Source organism: Pseudophryne corroboree, unplaced genomic scaffold (genome assembly GCF_028390025.1).
Source record: "Pseudophryne corroboree isolate aPseCor3 unplaced genomic scaffold, aPseCor3.hap2 scaffold_524, whole genome shotgun sequence".
NCBI classification, from domain to species: Eukaryota; Metazoa; Chordata; class Amphibia; order Anura; family Myobatrachidae; genus Pseudophryne; species Pseudophryne corroboree.
The window spans coordinates 321,636-332,053 of record NW_026970127.1 but is presented as its reverse complement, the minus strand read 5'-3'; the positions used below and the strand labels follow the sequence as shown (position 1 = coordinate 332,053).

General features: G+C 44.0%; 1 non-coding gene across 1 annotated transcript; it reads left to right on the top strand.

Moving 5' to 3' along the window:
- The first annotated feature begins 9,885 nt into the window (after positions 1-9,885).
- On the top strand, positions 9,886-9,959 carry TRNAN-AUU (transfer RNA asparagine (anticodon AUU)). The gene has a single exon. It is a non-coding gene; the product is annotated as a tRNA-Asn (tRNA).
- Positions 9,960-10,418: the final 459 nt, after the last annotated feature.

Here is a 10,418-nt window from a genome sequence, read left to right as displayed (position 1 = left end):
TCTCGGTATCGCCTGCCTAGAGAAGTGGAACCTAGATGGTATTTGGTAACGGGGGCACACTACCTCAATAAATTGTCTAGTTCCCTGTGAACTAACGGCGGATACCGGACGCACGTCTAACACCAACATAGTTGTCAAGGACTCAGTTATCCGCTTTGCAGTAGGATGACTGCTGTGATATTTCATCTTCCTCGCAAAGGACTGTTGAACAGTCAATTGCTTACTGGAAGTAGTACAAGTGGGCTTACGACTTCCCCTCTGGGATGACCATCGACTCCCAGCGGCAACAACAGCAGCGCCAGCAGCAGTAGGCGTTACACGCAAGGATGCATCGGAGGAATCCCAGGCAGGAGAGGACTCGTCAGACTTGCCAGTGACATGGCCTGCAGGACTATTGGCATTCCTGGGGAAGGAGGAAATTGACACTGAGGGAGTTGGTGGGGTGGTTTGCGTGAGCTTGGTTACAAGAGGAAGGGATTTACTGGTCAGTGGACTGCTTCCGCTGTCACCCAAAGTTTTTGAACTTGTCACTGACTTATTATGAATGCGCTGCAGGTGACGTATAAGGGAGGATGTTCCGAGGTGGTTAACGTCCTTACCCCTACTTATTACAGCTTGACAAAGGGAACACACGGCTTGACACCTGTTGTCCGCATTTCTGGTGAAATACCTCCACACCGAAGAGCTGATTTTTTTGGTATTTTCACCTGGCATGTCAACGGCCATATTCCTCCCACGGACAACAGGTGTCTCCCCGGGTGCCTGACTTAAACAAACCACCTCACCATCAGAATCCTCCTGGTCAATTTCCTCCCCAGCGCCAGCAACACCCATATCCTCCTCATCCTGGTGTACTTCAACACTGACATCTTCAATCTGACTATCAGGAACTGGACTGCGGGTGCTCCTTCCAGCACTTGCAGGGGGCGTGCAAATGGTGGAAGGCGCATGCTCTTCACGTCCAGTGTTGGGAAGGTCAGGCATCGCAACCGACACAATTGGACTCTCCTTGTGGATTTGGGATTTCAAAGAACGCACAGTTCTTTGCGGTGCTTTTGCCAGCTTGAGTCTTTTCAGTTTTCTAGCGAGAGGCTGAGTGCTTCCATCCTCATGTGAAGCTGAACCACTAGCCATGAACATAGGCCAGGGCCTCAGCCGTTCCTTGCCACTCCGTGTGGTAAATGGCATATTGGCAAGTTTACGCTTCTCCTCCGACAATTTTATTTTAGGTTTTGGAGTCCTTTTTTTACTGATATTTGGTGTTTTGGTTTTGACATGCTCTGTACTATGCCATTGGGCATCGGCCTTGGCAGACGACGTTGCTGGCATTTCATCGTCTCGGCCATGACTAGTGGCAGCAGCTTCAGCACGAGGTGGAAGTGGATCTTGATCTTTCCCTAATTTTGGAACCTCAACATTTTTGTTCTCCATATTTTAATAGGCACAACTAAAAGGCACCTCAGGTAAACAATGCAGATGGATGGATTGGATACTAGTATACAATTATGGACGGGCTGCCGAGTGCCGACACAGAGGTAGCCACAGCCGTGAACTACCGCACTGTACTGTGTCTGCTGCTAATATATAGACTGGTTGATAAAGAGATAGTATACTCGTAACTAGTATGTATGTATAAAGAAAGAAAAAAAAACCACGGTTAGGTCACTGGTATATACAATTATGGACGGGCTGCCGAGTGCCGACACAGAGGTAGCCACAGCCGTGAACTACCGCACTGTACTGTGTCTGCTGCTAATATATAGACTGGTTGATAAAGAGATAGTATACTCGTAACTAGTATGTATGTATAAAGAAAGAAAAAAAAACCACGGTTAGGTGGTATATACAATTATGGACGGGCTGCCGAGTGCCGACACAGAGGTAGCCACAGCCGTGAACTACCGCACTGTACTGTGTCTGCTGCTAATATATAGACTGGTTGATAAAGAGATAGTATACTCGTAACTAGTATGTATGTATAAAGAAAGAAAAAAAAACCACGGTTAGGTCACTGGTATATACAATTATGGACGGGCTGCCGAGTGCCGACACAGAGGTAGCCACAGCCGTGAACTACCGCACTGTACTGTGTCTGCTGCTAATATATAGACTGGTTGATAAAGAGATAGTATACTCGTAACTAGTATGTATGTATAAAGAAAGAAAAAAAACCACGGTTAGGTGGTATATACAATTATGGACGGGCTGCCGAGTGCCGACACAGAGGTAGCCACAGCCGTGAACTACCGCACTGTACTGTGTCTGCTGCTAATATATAGACTGGTTGATAAAGAGATAGTATACTCGTAACTAGTATGTATGTATAAAGAAAGAAAAAAAAACCACGGTTAGGTCACTGGTATATACAATTATGGACGGGCTGCCGAGTGCCAACACAGAGGTAGCCACAGCCGTGAACTACCGCACTGTACTGTGTCTGCTGCTAATATATAGACTGGTTGATAAAGAGATAGTATACTCGTAACTAGTATGTATGTATAAAGAAAAAAAAAAAACCACGGTTAGGTCACTGGTATATACAATTATGGACGGGCTGCCGAGTGCCGACACAGAGGTAGCCACAGCCGTGAACTACCGCACTGTACTGTGTCTGCTGCTAATATATAGACTGGTTGATAAAGAGATAGTATACTCGTAACTAGTATGTATGTATAAAGAAAGAAAAAAAAACCACGGTTAGGTCACTGGTATATACAATTATGGACGGGCTGCGGAGTGCCGACACAGAGGTAGCCACAGCCGTGAACTACCGCACTGTACTGTGTCTGCTGCTAATATATAGACTGGTTGATAAAGAGATAGTATACTCGTAACTAGTATGTATGTATTAAGAAAGAAAAAAAAACCACGGTTAGGTCACTGGTATATACAATTATGGACGGGCTGCCGAGTGCCGACACAGAGGTAGCCACAGCCGTGAACTACCGCACTGTACACTGGTTGATAAAGAGATAGTAGTATACTCGTAACAACTAGTATGACGACGGTATAAAGAATGAAAAAAAAACCACGGTTAGGTGGTATATAATACAATTATGGTTGGACGGACTGCCTGCCGAGTGCCGACACAGAGGTAGCCACAGCCGTGAACTACCGCACTGTACACTGGTTGATAAAGAGATAGTAGTATACTCGTAACAACTAGTATGACGACGGTATAAAGAATGAAAAAAAAACCACGGTTAGGTGGTATATAATACAATTATGGTTGGACGGACTGCCTGCCGAGTGCCGACACAGAGGTAGCCACAGCCGTGAACTACCGCACTGTACACTGGTTGATAAAGAGATAGTAGTATACTCGTAACAACTAGTATGACGACGGTATAAAGAACGAAAAAAAAAACCACGGTTAGGTGGTATATATTATAATACAATTATGGATGGACGGACTGCCTGCCGAGTTCCGACACAGAGGTAGCCACAGCCGTGAACTACCGCACTGTACACTGGTTGATAAAGAGATAGTAGTATACTCGTAACAACTAGTATGACGACGGTATAAAGAACGAAAAAAAAACCACGGTTAGGTGGTATATATTATAATACAATTATGGATGGACGGACTGCCTGCCGAGTTCCGACACAGAGGTAGCCACAGCCGTGAACTACCGCACTGTACACTGGTTGATAAAGAGATAGTAGTATACTCGTAACAACTAGTATGACTATGACGACGGTATAAAGAAAGAAAAAAAAAACCACGGTTAGGTGGTATATAATACAATTATGGATGGACGGACTGCCTGCCGAGTGCCGACACAGAGGTAGCCACAGCCGTGAACTACCGCACTGTACTGTGTCTGCTGCTAATATAGACTGGTTGATAAAGAGATAGTATACAATACTACTAATATACTGGTGGTCAGGCACTGGTCACCACTAGTCACACTGGCAGTGGCACTCCTGCAGCAAAAGTGTGCACTGTTTAATTTTAATATAATATTATTTATCATGTACTCCTGGCTCCTGCTATAACAACCTGCAGTGCTCCCCAGTCTCCCCCACAATTATAAGCTTTATATACAATACATTGATGTGCAGCACACTTGGCTGAGCAGTGCACACAGACTGAGTCACTGTGTGACTGTGTATCGTTTTTTTCAGGCAGAGAACGGATATATTAAATAAAACAAACAACTGCACTGTCTCTGGTGGTCACTGGTCACTGTGGTCGTCAGTCACTAAACTCTGTCTGCACTCTGCACTCTCTTCTAATCTACAGTATCACAGCAATCTCTCTCTCTCTCTCTCTTCTAAATCTAATCTAAATGGAGAGGACGCCAGCCACGTCCTCTCCCTATCAATCTCAATGCACGTGTGAAAATGGCGGCGACGCGCGGCTCCTTATATAGAATCCGAGTCTCGCGAGAATCCGACAGCGTCATGATGACGTTCGGGCGCGCTCGGGTTAACCGAGCAAGGCGGGAAGATCCGAGTCGCTCGGACCCGTGAAAAAAAAAGTGAAGTTCGTGCGGGTTCGGATTCAAAGAAACCGAACCCGCTCATCTCTAGAATATAGGCATCAGGGATGTACTAGCAGGTATATAGAGGTCAGTGTACTGTATAGAGGGGTCAGTAATGCAGTGATGGTTATAGAAAGGTCAGTGATGTAGTGTAGGGTATAGAGGGGTCAGTTATGTAGTGTGGGGTAAAGAGGGGTCAGTAAAGATACTAAGCTGAAGTACTTAGAACACTTCTTGAATTAAGACACAACCTGCAAGAAAAAGTATGCAATATGGGTGAAAAGGCAAATGTCAGAGGTCTGATACAAGTAACCAGCTCCACACCTTGCACCACATAGCGTTATGTTAAACTGGGATATGTTCTTTTTTGGTGTGTGTGTATGTGTGTGGGGGGGGGGGTGCCAAAGGAAATTTTTGCCATTGGCTCCTTTGGTCTAGAACCAGCCCTGATCACAAAATATTTTTGTCTAAGCAGACTGGACATTGATCAGCGTTGGCTCATTCTCAGCCCCCCGCCCAGCCTCTGCTGCCAACAGACTGCTATTAGCTAGTTAACCTTCTGCCTTCCCTATCTATGACACAGACTGCTGCTAATGCTACCAGACTGTTCCCAGTGGCTTCACACCAACAGTGAATCCCAGCCGATGATGTAGGGCAGCGTGTGGGGGAGGGGGTCAGTTGCTGTGGCTCCAACATGGTAACCGCCAATGGACTGCAATGCTTTATCGAAAGGGGGGGCGCCAGTCCCTTACTTTGCCAGGGGCGCTTGGACCCCTAGCTACACCTCTGTTGACCCTAACCGATACCCCTAAACTAACCATAATTCCTGCAGTAAAAAATCCATGTTTCTATGTATATAGGGGGTCATTCCGAGTTGATCGCATGCTGCCGTTGTTCGCTGCGTAGCAATCAGTTGAAAAAAAATGGCTAATCTGTGCATGCGCATGCTCCGTAATGTGCATGCGCATCGTACGGGTACAAAGTCCATTGTGGTTTTGCACTAGTTCTAGCGATTATTCCAATCACAGAACAGGCCACAAGGAGATTGACAGAAAGAGGGCGTTTCTGGGTGGCAACTGACCGTTTTCAGGGAGTGCTTGGAAAAATGCAGGCGTGGCAGAAGAAATGCAGACGTGGCTGGGCATTCGCTGGATGGGTGTGTGACATCAAAAGCCGTCCCTCGGTTGTTAGAATCAACGCACACGAAGTGTAACTACAGTGCTGGTCTTATTTTGAAACGATTTTGCAGGCGCTCTGCTGCTCAAGTGTTCGCACTTCTCCAAAGTGAATATACACTCTCCAGTGGGCAGCGACAATGCGTTTGCATGGCTGCTAAAAACTGCTAGCGAGCAATCAACTCAGAATGACCCCCATAGTGTATTGCAAGAAAATATCTGTAAATCCAATGGTACCGTAAGTGCGGTATATACTCGCACTTCTTTGCGGGGTGAGAACATCTCCCCTAAGTGAAGTCAGCCCTATGAATAGAGTTTGTGTGATCCCTGTGCAGCAGTCACAGAAAGGGTTCATCTCTGCAGTTTGTCACTCAAATTACATTGCTGCATTTTTTTCTAGAAGTGGATCTGAGAGCTGTTACCCGCAGACCAGCTACAATAATTATCCTGGGTACTCACTAGACCAGTGGTTCTCAAACTGCACCCTGGGGTGCCTCAGGACACTTGCAGGGGTGCCTTGGATTGGTGGTCCAGGACCAATTCAAAATATTTATAGTTAGTGTTATAGGCAAAACCAGTGCTGTTGGCTGGCAATCATAACATATGTGCACAAGCAGAAGCAAATCCTGTCCCCTACCAAAGGGCCAGTGCTAGGGTGTTTGGCGCCTCCCTGCAAACTATTAATTTGGGCCCTCTCTCCAATACTTAATAAAGGGACAGTGCGCTCCTTAAAAAAAGAAGGTGTGGTATCACAAGGAAGGGGCATGGCCACACAATAGCACCCCAAATCAAAATACGCCACACAGTAGCACTATCTTATTGTCATTACACCGCATGTAATAATAATAATAATAATACCCACAGTCGCAGTGCCCTTTATACACATAACCACCATATCAGTGCAGCTTACACACATAATGCCAACAGTAGCAGTGCCCCTTCTACACATGCCCACGGTGGCAATCCTTTACATGGCAAATATCAACCTGGTTTTGCCATGTAAAGGATTGCCACTTTAAAAACAAACAATCAAACAAAACAAAAAAAAAAACAACAGGAAAAAAACACAAAATCTCTCACTTTCTGATTCTCACACCCTATTACATTCCTCTCTATATATTTAAATGTTTCTATTACTGTATGTTCCCTCTTCCCTTCTCCAAACTATACACATCAACATTTTTTAGTATTTCCAGGTAAGTTTTGTGATGTAGGCCATGCACAATTTTAGTTGCCCTAATGTATTTACAGCCTTCTGGAGATATGGCTTCTGGAACTGAACACAGGATTCTAAATGTGGCTGTACCAAGGACCTATACAGTGGCATTACAGGTTGAGTATCCCTTATCCAAAATGCTTGGGACCAGAGGAATTTTGGATATCGGATTTTTCTGTATTTTGGAATAATTGCATACCATAACGAGATATTATGGTGATGGGACCTAAATCTAAGCACAGAAGGCATTTATGTTTCATATACACCTTATACACACAGCCTGAAGGTCATTTTAGCCAATATTTTTTATAACTTTGTGCATTAAACAAAGTGTGTGTACATTCACAGAATTCATTTATGTTTCATATACACCTTATACACACAGTCTGAAGTTCATTTAATACAATATTTTTAATAACTTTGAGTATTAAACAAAGTTTGTGTACACTGAGCCATCAAAACACAAAGGTTTCACTATCTCAGTCTCACTCAAAAAAGTCCGTATTTCGGAATATTCCGTATTTCGGAATATTTGGATATGGGATACTCAACCTGTATTACTTTTTTCTGCTACTGGTTCTTTAACCTATGCAAACAAGCATCTGACTTGCCTTTCCTATTGCTTTGTTACATTGCTTACCTGAAATAGTAATACTTAGATAGCTTTCCTCTTGCCATTATAATGCCCTTAATATTATAGTTAGCCTTTGCATTTTTGAGACGTGTATGATTTTGCATTTTTTGGCATTAAATGTTGCCATGTTCTTGACCATTCCTCTAGTCCAGGGGCGGAACTGCCAGAGACAACGGAGTAAGTTGCCGCCGGGCTCCAGCCCTAAAGGGGCTTCCTCCATTGCCCTCCGGCTGTTACGTGCCCTTCCTACTAAATAGACAAAGGCGCTACCAGCAGGGTCTCGCAGTTTGTACATTCCATGCCGTAACACCCTTCTTTCCACCTTCACAATGAAGCTATTGGTACTTTGCAAAAAAAAAAATTATTAGCATTGCAACTCAGCATATCAATGCAGTGTGCAGCCACACACTCCATATATCTGCTCAGCCACAAAGCTGATTATTTCTTCACAAAGTACAAGGTGAGCTCCAAATAGAATTCTCTAACTTAGATTATACCTTTCTATGCAAGGGTAAATAGCTCAATTGTTTGACTGCAATGCCACAGGAAATGGTTTGGATCCAAGACAGTGTGACTGAATAATAAAGAAACCTTAAGATGAGTTCATGAATGTTGTATAAGTATTAGTGAGAGAAGGGGTCAGGAGCATGCTAGGCTGCAAAAAATAAGGTAGGCTGCAAGTGAAAGTAATGATCTCCTATATATTTTCCCAGATCTGTCACTCTGTGTGGCTAACTCTGGGGGAAGTCACAGCAATGGGCGGAGACGGCAACTGCAGGACGATACACCAGTGCCAGCAGCAGACCGTAACAAAGTGACAGATCAGGGAGAATATATAGGAGGTAGGGAGGTGGCCATGGTACATGGCTGGCCAAGGGACACTAGCTCATGTACCCCTTTGCCACTGAGGCTGGCCACCAAGGATGGACCTGTCACCAGTGCACATGCAATAACCTCTTCTGCTGCCCTCTTTGCAACTCAGATTGCCCAGTGCTCCCCTTCGCTAACAGTCCACAAAGTTTCCCCATCTCACGATCTGCCTCCTCACCCCCACTTTCATCTCTACAGCACACGTGCATATCATACAAGATCCCATCATGCGTACGTAGGTCTGAAATGCAAGAGGGAGGTTGGGGGGAGATTGGCATGCGCCAGCAACACCACACAGCTCACTGTGACCACAGTGGAGAGGCGCTGCAACAGGACAATACACCAACTTCGGAGCAAGGAACTGCGTCGGTCAGGAGGAGAACTATTTCAATAGCATAAAAAGGTTAATGCGTCCCACCCTATGGACACCAGACTCATCAAGTCACTGTTGCCAGAGTCTCATACAATGACTCTGAACCTCTAAGCACACTATTTGACTGTCCACACCCTGCTGTGCCTATTAACCATCTCCTCCACCACCCTCAACACTGACCCACACATCATTCACCCACAAAGATACAATAAAGGTAGTTTGGATAAATTAGCTAAATGAAATGGATTTAACCAATTTATCTAAATGACCATTTTTGGATGTTTTCCAGTGTTTGTGAACAAATGGTCAATTGTAATTTGCTGCCACATATTAGCATAATTTTGTTTCAACTAGAAAAAAAAATTGGACAGATAATCTAAGTGTGGATCCAGTTTAAAGGTCCGTATTCACGGCCCGATTTTGGGGAGAGATGTGTGCTGAGCGAACTGCTCAGCACACATCTCTCCCCCCGCTCAGCACAGCGTGATGTGTGCTGAACGTACGGGGGGTGGGGGTGGCGCTCATTTCACCCCCTGTGTAGGGCATTCTGTGTGTATCCAGCTTAACAGGTGTGAGCATCATACAACTACTGACTTGCGAGTAACTATACAGCAGCTCCATACCTTGTGACTTGAAGAAACACCAGTTAACCCCGGGAATGCTGCAGTCAAAGCAACAATTCCTCTTCTTCAATTACCATTTTAATAATAGGGTAAAGAAAATGAAGTGGATTTTTGAAAGAAAATAATACTGTCAATATACTATTAAAACAAATTAAAATGGTAAAAGTTATTGTACTTTAAGTAAAAATAAAAGAGACAAAATATCAATCCCAGTTTTGGATTACTTTAATTAACAAAAAAAATGCATATAGCAGAGGATAGTTTCAATCTGCCTACCTCTGGGTTATGGGCCCAGCATGCTTCCATTGCAGTACTCTGCTGCACATGTAAGTGCAAGAGATCCTGAAGCACTCACTCATCATGGGAAAGTACCAATGTGTTTCTTCGTTGGTTGATGGAAGAAACATCTTACAAAAACTCTCCAGATTATTGACTTTTTAAAGTTTTTCTAGGAAACGTTTTAGATGAATGCTTATTAGCCTTTGTCAGTATGGACTTTTGCAAAGTGTCTCTGTGGCGCAATCGGTTAGTGTGTTTGGCTATTAACCAAAAGGTTGGTGGTTCAATCCCACCCAGGGACGTAATTAACCTTGTGATCAGATTTTGGTGATATTTAAGTAGACAAGTCAAAATTTCAAACCTCCTCTTATGGTGTAGGGTACATGGCCTTCTCTGATGTAATCAGAGTTAGATTTGATTCAGTGATTTTATAAAAAACAGCTAGGAAGCACAATTTAGCAGTGGGTTGCAGAGAAAAAAAATATGCTGGCAGAAAAATCCAATCGAGTGATTAAACAGCTCTTCATTTTCTGGCTTTATTTTTATGCTAACAAATTTGTTCTCTGAAAAGTGTCCACAAAGCCAAGTCTCTGATTAACACCTTTGTAAGGATGGTTTTTCACCTATTACTAAATTAAACTTGCTTCATTGGAAAGGCAGCAAGATGCATCCTCATTTCAATGTCTACTGAAATAATACAAGTTGACACCAGGAAACATTAACGCCACTGCATCCTTGCTGCTTTCTCATGTGGAAGTCTG